Below are 11,577 nucleotides of genomic sequence, written 5' to 3'. Positions count from 1 at the left end.
TTGCCAATCCCTCCCTGTGTATGAAATCAAACCATCACACTGCATCCTTAGGTGCATGCAAGTTTATTATGAATAAAAGCACAAATAATAACCACCCCTCAGCTGAAGGGCTCTGGGGCACAGTGGTTTTACTGGCCAGGCTTTCTCTGGGAAATAGTGCAGTCCCATATGGCATACACACCTGCTGCTGGTGGGCTCCACAGCTCTTCTGAGACTGTGCCCTATTATCTCACCCCAGGGGTTCTTGGGGGGGGGTCTCAGGAGCTGGAGAAGAGCTATGCCTCAGTTTTGGTCAGCTGGCAGCTTCTTCCCTCAGGCCTTTTGTGGCCCTCCTCTGGGGCCTCTGGGAAAGTTGGCTGTCCCACCTTTGCCTATTTTGTGTTCACTGGGTTCACTGGTTCACTGTCACCACTCTTTTCTAAGCTTGTTGGGGTCTTACAAGCCAGCAGGCAGGAGAAGTGGTGATGGGAGGGCTATCTGAGCCTTTCAGGGTGTTCTACTTAACTCTGCGCCCTGGAGTGGGTGTTGGGCCTTCTCGTAATCTAGAGGGTGCTGTGACAATGTGCCTTCCCTGACCTGACACCTCTCCAGGCAAAATGCCATGCAGAGTAACTGTGAGAAACCATGACTCACACACAAGCTGTCTCCTGTCAACTTGGTATGCCATGAGCTGCTAATTGTCACCATGTCCCTCACACCACTGGACTTTCCCTCCCTCTCACAGTCACTGAACTGGTCATGCAGCCTGTTGCAGCTTAGCCAGCATTCAGACATCACCTTTCCTTCCCAAAGGCTGCAGCTGCCACCTGCAACAGTGGACGACCCCTGGGACACCAGACATCATGAACTCCTCTGTGTTGAGGCTGGTTGGGTAACGGGAGGAGGCCTCCCTTGGACATCTGCAGAGTGCCTGGCCCTGCCAGCCTGGAGTGGGAACAGCCACCATGGTGCCTTGGGTAGTCAGGCAGAAATTGGCCTTGTCAACAGAATGCTTGCCCTAACTCAGGTGGAGCAAGGAAAGCAACAGGTTCAAGATGAGGGTGTTGTCAGGGCCTGGGGGAGGGAAGCCAGCAGCAGACTGTCCATTGGAGAATGAGAGGGATCCAGTGAGCTGACACCCTAAGCTCCAGCTACATGCCTGTCACACTGCCCAAGGGACTGTGAAGCATGCGGTAGGCTGAAAAACATGCCTGCTCAGATCCCCAGGTCCTGAGTCCCAGCAGCACAAAGGTGACCTTTCATGGCATTGGGGACGGTGCAGGTGTGACTGGAGTCAGGGTCTCAAACTGGCGGTGATTTGGGTTAGCATGGTCAGGTGAGTCCAATGCACACTTACGTCCGTCGGACAGAGACGAAGCAAGATTAGACACAGGGAGTGGCTGTGTGATGACAAAGGCACACATGACAGATGTGGCCCAAGCCCATAACTCCAGGAGTTCTCCAGAGTTCCTTAGAGGCTGGACCAGAGCTGCCCTCTGTTCTGCCTCTATCCTGACTATCTGACCTTTGTGACCCACCATGTTCTTATTTTTCTGGTTCCTTTACTCATGTGTGTGTGTGTGTGTGTGTGTGTGTGTGTGTGTGTGTTGTTGTTGTTGTTGTTGTTGTTGTTGTTGTTATGTGTGGGTTAGTCTGTGCAAGGGTGTGAAATATGTGTGACTGTGAGTGTGTAGGTGGACAGAGGTCACAATCAGGACTCTTCCTCAGTCCCTTTCTACTTTTTTTTTTTTTTAAGATCCTATCTCTCTCTCTCTCACCAAGCTTGGAGTTCCCTGATTGGCTAGTGTGGCTGGACAGGGAGCTTTAGATTCTCCAGTCTCCACCTCTCCAGCCATGGCTCATGCTACAGAAACTGACTTTTTGGTGTAGGTTCTGGGAGACCAATCTCAGGTCTTCATGCTTGGGTGGCTAACACGTCACCAGCTGAGCTCTCCCTAGCTCCTTCCTTTGAGACAGTGCATTCAATATCCAGGGTTGGCCTCCAACTTGCTGTGCAACAGAGGATGGCCTTGGACTTCTGAACCAAGGGCTGAGATTACAGGCACGCACTGTTTTTTGCTTAAGTTAGGCAGTGCTTGAGGTCCAACCCAGGGTCCCTTGCAGGCCAGGTAAGCACTGACTACCCCCCCCTCCTCTTTTGTGTGGCCTCAGGAGCGTAATTCCCATAAGTCGTCACAGTGGGCAAAGAAATTCATCAAATGCTTCCAAATTGCTAATTGCTTAACTCACAGAAGACACAGTCTGGCTACAGCAGTTTGACAAATCCAGGAGCCTGTCTGTTTGAGCCTGGAGAACCAGAACCTTTTCTGTCAAGGGCCCACTTTCCCATAGTTCCCTGGGTCTCTGAGTTCAGTAGTAGATGAGGCAGCAGAATGTCATGGTGGGTGTCAGGGGCCAGACTCTATTCAAGAGCTGCTGGCCAGCTGACAAATGTAGTTAGCTGGAGTTCAGGTGAAAGCGAGAGATCTGCAGAGCCTAAGACACTGAGTGATCAGAACTTGAGCTCTGAGGTACTTTGCCAACACCCTAGTGACACCTCTTGATTGTGTTACATATTCATATTAACCTCATGAATATGTAAAGCTAAGGCTCCAGTTTAACACCTAATTTACAAAGGCCTTGTATCTCCAATATTAATACAAATAATAAAAATTAAATGCTGATGAGGGACATTCGGGCTGCAGAGCTGTTTTGTGCCTGTGTGAGCGACTCTAAGCCTCCCTTCACTGAGCCTTATTAATTCCAGTGCTTATGAGCTGGGGACCCTGGTGAGTCACTTTATGTCTCTGAGCTGGGCATCCTCTTAGTGAAAAGGGATCAGTACCTGCCTGGCAGTCCCAGGATGGTGAGAGAGGAAAGCTCCCAAGTCTGGACACCTGTGTGGGGATTTGAAATGGCCATGAGTTCTCCTGAGACCCGCCCCCACTCACCCAGTCCTTCCCCTGGGGAAGACTGCACCATCCCCATTTATAGCCAGAGTAATAGCTAATCTGAGCAGTGACTTACCTGCCCTTAGCTGCCATGGCCTCTGGGTACCCAAGCAAAGGCTTATGGATGCAGATGCAGATGCCTGCTGGCCCGACCACTTCCTCTTCAGGCCCTAGTCATTTGCATTTGGGATAAGTGATGCACACTGAACCTTGGCTGTGCTGACCATGCCCTATGACTCTGCATTTATTTGCACCTACTCAATCTCGGGGTGGGGGTGGTGGTGGTGTCAGGCGGCCAGCCTTGGTTCTCATTCACCTGAAGGGAGCAGAACAATGATCAGGTTTACCCAAAATGTAAACTATAATTTTAAAAATCTGTTCCTCTGGGAGGACTCGATAATAAGGTCATGCATCATGTTGGAAAGCAATGCTTAGGCAAGCCAATGCCTGACTCCTTGGCAAAAAGGAAGGCCCCATGACAGTCAGAGAAGGTAGCCTACCCCCACTTCTGACTTTGGGACCTAAGTGTTATGCTTCCTCAGGCCTTCCTGGGTGCCACCCAGTGCAGAGTGTTCCAGCCTGCTCTGTGTTTCCTTACACACTCCTCCACCTCCAACTTTTAATGACAGTCAATCCAGGTCCTTTTCCTCTCCAAGAATCTTACGGGCTCTTGCCTAAAACATCCATTTCTGTTCCTTGAGGAAGCATCTGGAAGGGCCCCTGCCTTGCTGAGCTGCCATTCTGGGACAATGTTTGAGGTCCACGAGGCCCCAGCTGCAGGGCCCCTGCTCAGATGGAAACTCCATTCTCTGCTCTCTGACTCGGATCCCTCCTGGGTCTCTGGCTTACTCCATTTTTCTCTGCTTTCCTCCTCTGGTCTCATTTTAAATAGACTCCACCAGCAATCAGAGCGTGAGGCCAGCAGCCCGAGTTGGAAATGAACCCCAGCTGTAGTGAAGGGGGGGGGCAGGGAGAGATGCTGCTGAAGAGTATCTCCTGCAGGAGACGAGGGCCGTTCGGTTCTTCCAAGTGGCTCTACTTTCCAGGCTCCGGCTCCCTCTTTAATGGCTATGCCTTCCCTGGAGCCTGGAAACTGGGACAAGGCAGTGCCGTGCAGCAGGAGATGGGCTGCCTGGGCTCCTGGGGACCAGAGTGTTCCCGGCATCTTGGGCAGTTTCTATCTGAGGAACCAGGACTGAAGGCACTAAGAACTTAGAGGGGAGGTTTCATCGCCTTTACAGACACTAGGGATGTTGGAATGCTCAGGGCAGAAGATGTATGCAGCTTGATGAGTGGCCACCAGGCCGACTGAGCAGGAGGCCAAAGCTCAAGGGAAGGTACGGGGTCTGATTGAGCAGTGGGTTTGGCTCCAGAGACTGAGAACTGCACTCAGCCCTGGGGCTGCACAGGTCTTCACTGATAGATGGAGTTCCAAGAGCTGACCTGTTCAGGCCTCCCTGGTGACACAGTCTCAGAACAGGGGCTCGGTGTGGACCAGACATCATGACTGTCCCATCTGTCCCATAAGAGGCTGACGTCCACTTCAATCCTTAGGGCTGAACACATGTGATGTTGCACCTGTGTCTGGTACAGACCTAAGGACTTGTTGCCAAGCTCCAGTGACCCTCAGTAGAGCCTCGCAAGGTGGGTACAGACAGGACAACCTGCGGCCAGTGTGTAGGTGGACAGTGCCAGTTCATTGACCCCAAACGCTACATGGAGGTGTTTCTGGTCCATAAACCTGTTCCTAGGTTTGCCTGGGAGAGCAATCCTATCTTCCTTCCACAACTAACTGCTTCTGCACTTGGGGCTCTGCTAGCCACAGCTCTGCCTAGTCCGGCAGGAAGCTCAAGCTCCAGCGAATCCTCCAAGGATTCTCCTAAGGCCCTCTGTGGGATCTCTAAGTCTTGGTGGTTGTGAGACCCATAGGTAGGAATCCTTAGTGTGGTTGCATGTTCCCAGATTGCATCCACTGTGACGCTCCTGCAGCAGCAGGGGTGGAAACTGGCATGCACATCCCGTGTGTGTGTGTGTGTGTGTGTGTGTGTGTGTGTGTGTGTGTGTGTGACCAAATAGGTCAGAGAGGCACCATCCGGTTTGTCATTTGAAGCATGGCCACAGAGACAGCTCCTTCACACTTCCCCAGAATTCACCAGCCTTTCTTAGCAGTGGGGACACCAGAGTGTGCAAATGGCATCCCAGTGATCTCTTCCTCTTGCAGTTCAGACACCCATTAAGAATTCTGATGGTGTTTACTGGCAGAGAGCAGGTACAGGTCCTCCATAGCTCAGGATAGCCTTGAACTTGGGGCAACCATCTTGCTTCACCATCCCGAATGCTGAGGCTATAGGAGCCCGTGACTACATTCAGCAGTGAGAGTGGACAGCAGTGAGAGAAGGGAAAGCGAAGCCAACAGCCTGCCCACTTCTTCAGTTCTCATCACCGCCCCAACAGATAGAGTTTGTGACACCCATGAGCAAATGTGCATATCCACAGTGAGTGGGTGGGCCAGTGAGGCGGATGTAGAACACAGGACTGGGAGTTGGGTGGGGGTGGGCAGAGTGGCCACTGATCCACTTCTAAAGGCAGGCTGTATACATTCACAACACAGCAGGAACTGCTTCCCAGGCAGAACAAAACCAGAGCTCTAACACAGGTCAACAGGGAAGGGACTGGAGTGGAGCACACCCTTTCTTGCTTCTGGTATTTTTTCTTTAATTTTATTTTTTGCATGACAGAGAATGAATAAAACCAGCTGGGTTTGCTCGGTGTTGCACTCCCGTGCTGGAGTCAGTCACCACCAAGATCCCCCCTACAGGAGGCGGTGGCTCTTACGGCTGCACATACCCCTGGATAGTGCCATCAGGATGGAAAAGTGCGCCCTATCAATGTGAGATGAAAAGTTTCCCTAGGATTATGTTGTTTCCCAGCAAATGGGAAATACGTCACAGCTAGAGTGAGGGAGACAGGAGAAAGGAGATGTCTGCAGGGCTGCTGCTTTGAACCGGACACCTCCCAGGGCTCTACAGTTTGTAGAGCTACTTGGAACATTCATCCTATGGTTGCACTTTCTGCCCCTAGCATGGCCATGATGACCTGGGTACGTGAGCAGCCTACAACTCAAGAGTTCCAAGTGGACGTTTCCACTGATGAAGAAGAAGAGAAGGAAGGGAGGCCGGGACAGATAGAGTTGCCTGGGAGCTACATCAAGCTTGGGGACCTCGCACAGGGCAGAAGGAATCTTGTGAACCACAGCTTTGTTCTAGGAGTTCTGCAGTCAGTCACATGACTTTCATTTGGTTCTATCAAAGGACTTTCACTCTTCACACTTCCATAAGAACAGAAAAGGTGAATGGACCAGTTGGGTGTGTACTAGGACAGCTCTGGAGAGAGGCGGGGGAGCCTGGTCCATGACCCAGGCTATGGTAGCAGGGACACCGCCCTGGAATGCCCTGGTGGGTCCCTAGCTACACAAACACAGTTGCTCTGCATAGAAAAAGGGAGGCAGACAAGTGAGGTACGCAGGAGGAAAATATCAATATTCCAGCAATATCGAGTTCCTGTTTCTCAAATTGTAGACGAGATAATGGGCAGAAACGAGGCGCATTATCGGCCGTCTCTAGTGGGCTCTTTGGTGCACGGGGCATCAATCCACAGTGCCGGCTGGTGTCGCCGCACAGGGAAATTAAATAATGCTGAGTGACAGTTGATGTGCTCATTACCTGGAGGAAGCCCACCTTCCGAAGGCAGGAATTTAAAGTCTCCACCAGGGCGGAGGAGCCAATTTATAGCCCATCACTCAGGGTTCTGACACAGAACTCTGCGCTTGCCATTTTGTTAATGAGGAATCGCATCCATCCTAAGAGCCTGTTCCCTGAAGAGATGCTTTGCGTGTCCTGGTGAAATTAAGATGACTTTGATAGGGACACACAGCAAATGCTTAATGACTTTTTAACCTTCCATGACGTCGGCAGGCTGGGGCAACTGTCGGACAGTTCATCACGGAGCTATCAAAGCCCAGGACTGGTAAGACATAGGGAGTGGCTTCCGCCTGAAAGATGCCCCACTCTCACTCCAACTCCCAAGAACTTCTGGGCCTTAGTTTCCCAAGCCTGAGCCTCATGACTTACATGGTCAGATGGAGCATGACCAGATTAGGCCACACATCAATGGTCCCTGACCCTCTATCACCCAAGGGTGCCACCTGGCTGATCCTCCATGCCCTAGCTCCTGTCTCCTCCCCTCCCCGACACCCTCTCCAATTCACCACCTACTTCAGCACTCTACCTGGCTGCCTACTGGGTCTCAAGAGGATGCTCCTAGTCTTATGATTGGCTCTCACCAGTCCTCTCGTTGGCACACACAAACATGCGCTGAGGAGAGTGAGGAGAGCCAGGGCTAGCTGGCGCTCCCTTCTGTAGCTGGTTTCTCTACAGCACCAAGCTGAAATTGACAGGCTTATTGGCTTCCTGAGAGACCCAGCCTTGCTGTCTGGAAGTCTTTCTGTGGACCCTGTGAAACACAGTTGTTGCCAGTACAGAGGCTCACCCCACAAAAGCACGTTCACGCCTATAGGATCTTGATAGGAGAAGACATATCCTTGGAAAGGGGTCTCTAGAGTGAAACACAGTGGTGGGGAGACAGCACAGGCACCAATGAGAGCACAGCCTTTGAATCTCCAACGGCCACTCACTCTCTGTGTGGTTCTGTCCCCTAGGAGACTCAGCTGAGTGGCTCACTCTCCATCAAGGCTGTGATAGAGCTGAGCAGGGTTCCCTGAGCCTCTGGAGGGGATCATAGCAACCAAGGTGCTCCTCTGGGTATCCTGTATGAAAACACAGTGTTCATGGTTCTGTAGTTGCAAGACCTTGGCCCAGGATGTGTCTTACTGCTTGCATCCTTCCCAGGCTATGAGAGGCTCTGCTTGGTCTGTGAGCTTCCAGTTTCCTGGTTTTCCTCGGATGGTGGCTGCCATCTCCCACTTTCTTCATGTTGCCATCCTCTGCACTAGTCTCAGGTTTGCCAGAAACGCCAGCCATCTGGTGTAAGGACCACTCACTAATCTCATCCTCACTGGCCCAGCTGTAAACCCTTCCAAATCATGCTCTACTTTTGGGTCTTGCACTGAGACTCCGCCTCTTTCAGGGATGCAGCTAAAGGCACAGTGAAGGTCAGCTGTCAGGTTTCTTTGTATTCTCCAACAGAAATGCTTTTTGAGCATTTTTGGTTTGGACATGCCAGAACTGAGAAGTCTCTGGAGAATTAATAAGTGGACAGTCTGATTACATCCTGGGCCCAGGACAGCAGGTTCTGTATGCTGCAGGGACTGTCCCTCTCTGACCCCTTTCCCCCTGTAGGATACAGAAGAGCAGTCACTGGAAGAATATCCACCTTCCAGGTTGGTTGTGAGTCTTCCCATGGCTGAGCCAAGACCCCTGTGGGGTAATGCACAGACTTGGGGGTATCCCTGGGTGATACAGTTAGAAGCAACACCACCAAATCAAAGATGAGGGACATAGAAGGTAAATAGCTAAGACTCCCTAATCACAATCTCTGGGAAGTCCTGGGGCTTATACCTTGCTGAGGAGGTGAGAGGATTGCTAGCTCAGCAAGTTTCTCAGTAAGGAGCAGGTTCGTCCAAGCAGCTAGTATCTGCCTCTCCACTAGAGAGCCAGCAGAGGGCCCGCTGCCTCCTCTGGTGCCTCTCTGGCCATTTGTCATCATGGCCGTCAATCAGAAATTTCACATCTGAAAGTTAAATCACAGCCAATTGTCACGGCAGTCATTGCCAAGGCATTAGAGTCTCACTTAAGGGATTGTTTTCCAAAATGGCTCATCGGGAAATATTTTCCGCTCAGCTGAAAGTTTTGCTGCAGGGAACATAGCACATGAATTTGAATGATAAACTTGGGGTGTCCATTTGCAGAGCCCAGCCTCTCCTCGAGGCTTAGCACTATCCCTTGATGGCTGTTCTTGTATGCCCTAGACAGTGTGCCAACCTCACTTCCTACTGTACCTGCCACATGGACTTGCTGGAAGATGGGGATTCTGCCCTGTAGTGGGTAGAGATGCCCCCAGCTCTGCAATGAATGTCTATGTAGTGCCTGCAAACACCACTGGGTTTGAAAACTATGCAGATTATCATTAAGATGACCTTGAGGTTATGGGAGATTTAGGATAACCTCTAAATCTAATAACTGCTCTTCTTAGAAGAGACAGAAAGGAGAGAGAAGTCAGAGAAACAGCATGGCTATAAGCTGGCCAGTGCTAAAAGCCACCAGAGATGGAAGGGGCAGCAGGACTCTTACCCTGGAGGCACTGTGGCACTGCTTTGGGGGGCCATGACAAGTAGCTCATGGAATAGTTTGTCCTAGGTGAGGACAGGCCATTTGAGTACTATGCATGGGATGGTTTAGGCTGGACAAGGGCATCCAGCAAGATCAGGATATATAGTTGTCACTGATTGGTCCAGCTGAGGGTGGGCTCCACAGTCTCCCTAGTTAGGGAGTCTTCTCCCCTTTTGTGACACTCTTACGTGGGGAGGGGGATGATTAGCATGGCAGACATTTATGTCCAGGCATGTAGAGAGAGGTTTGTGCACAATGAGGATAGGCAAAGCAGGCCACAAAAACAAAAAACAAAAAACAAAAAACATCACAGGGTGGAGCTCAGCCTGTGTGACTCCAACTTGAAGGTCCCTGGGGAATATAGTCACACTCTACATGGAAATATTAGGCGTCTGCTAGGCACAGGAGGGTAGCAACAGAATTGACCCCAGTGTAGCCACTGGCTTCATGCCCCGCCCCCATCCCAAGAGATCTGGTGTGGTATGGACTTCCTGCTGTCAAGTCCGTGAGTTGGCCTGACCTAGGCTGGGATGAGGCGGCTGGCCCTGCTGTGGTGTAAACAGAGTAGGGAGGATCAGCAGGAACCCCATACCATGCTTTCCCACAGAGCTGCGCACAATCCCTTGCTCTCCTTGGTGACAGTGACATAAAAGTAGCTCTCCTGGCCAAAAAGCCACATATCCACCCAGCTGCTGCAAGAAAGTCCCCAGGACAGAAAGGTGAACGGGAGACATGGGGACTCCTTGCCCATCCCTAGTGCCAGGGTGCGCTTACGTCACAGGCAGCTCTGTGGGCCTCAGGGCCAGCTGCAGAGCTAAGTTGTGATACACAGTGGTTTGCCTCGGACGGGATTTCCCCCCATCACCCCCAAGCAAAATACTCATGTGTCTGGCTGCGTCCCCTAGGTGTGAGCTGGTTTCCACCATGCTGTCATTGCACACAAAAATCAAACGTGGCTGAGTGCTTGCATTCACGGATGAAGTGAGCACAGTGGAGGTGGTCAACGAGTGAGCGTGGGACCACTGGACCCTCTGCAAAAGGTAAGAAAGGAACTCAGTCAATTCATGTGCTGTGGGGAAAGGGTGCTGGCACTATTTCCCCTCTGGCTTTCTTAGCCTCCTTAGCTGTTGAGGGCACTTCCACCCCTACCTTGTAGGAGAACAAGACTGTGGCCCAAGCTCCTGATTTGGATCCAGATCTGAGAAGGAATTTCCCCGCAGTTGCCCCACTGTCCACACACAGAGTCACATGGTGCTGTTTAAGTAGCTCCAATAAAAAGGCACTATGGGTGAGTAGGGCCTTCTGGGTACCACGTTTGGATGTGTGTTTCCCCTGAACAAAGGCATGCTAGGTGCTGAGGAAAAGTTCACGCCAGGATCCGGGGGTTGGTGTGCTTTCTTTGCATGATCAGAGTAGACGTACCAGCCTGGCTAAGCAGTGGGCAGGTCCTAAAAAGACCACAGTGTCTAAAATAAGAAATCACTCTAGATAAAAGAACACCTCCGCCCAGCAAACTGTGAGTGAGCCAAGAAGCTACTACGTGGGTCTGAACCTCTGCAAGAGCTCGGTGTCCCTTGAAGGCAACACAGGCTCCTGAGATCTCTAGAGTTGTCGGTCTTTCACTGTGCTGAGTGAGGGGGTCCAGCACTCGGATGCTGGCACAGAGCTGACCAGCAAGGCAGAGAGCCGGCAGGAAGTAGACAGTTTCACTCAGAGTGCTGAGGTCTATTTCCGTTTGTTCCTCTGCCTGTGCTTGCAGCTGAGTGATGAGTCGAGCAGATGGGGACTCCAGGAGCCCAGAGCATTTCCAGGGGGCTCAGCTAATCCTCTCCACCAGTGAAATAGTAGGTGCCAGCTACAATGGAAAGACGTGTCTAGTCCAACCTCCACTATTGCATAACACCGAGGCTCCCCCAAATGTAAGTATGTATGCATGGAACTTCTATAGAGATTTTTGTGGACCAGGGACCAGCCAGCTAAGGAAGGCCTTTTAAGTCCATCTGGTACCTCTTTCTCTTCTTACCTACCCCCTCACCTACTGTCTCTCACCATCCGGGTACCCTGCCCTTCTAGAGCTGGGCCTGGCCATGGATAGGCAAAATGCCAGAGTAAACTTTACATGAGAGTTGTTTGTCAGTCAGGAATAAACTCCCACCCACTACCTCCATCTCCCCCATAACTTGGGAGAAAGAGAACACTGTGTGGCTGCTCTTGGCTGACCTCTGAACTCTGGCTACTGGGGTGAATGCTTTTCTCCCCTTGCGTTAAGGTTTCTGGAATGTCTACTGGCTTACCTTTAA

The sequence above is a fragment of the Acomys minous genome, assembly GCF_964271855.1.
Source record: "Acomys minous genome assembly, chromosome: 12".
Lineage (NCBI taxonomy): Eukaryota > Metazoa > Chordata > Mammalia > Rodentia > Muridae > Acomys > Acomys minous.
Note: the sequence above shows the minus strand (reverse complement) of the source record.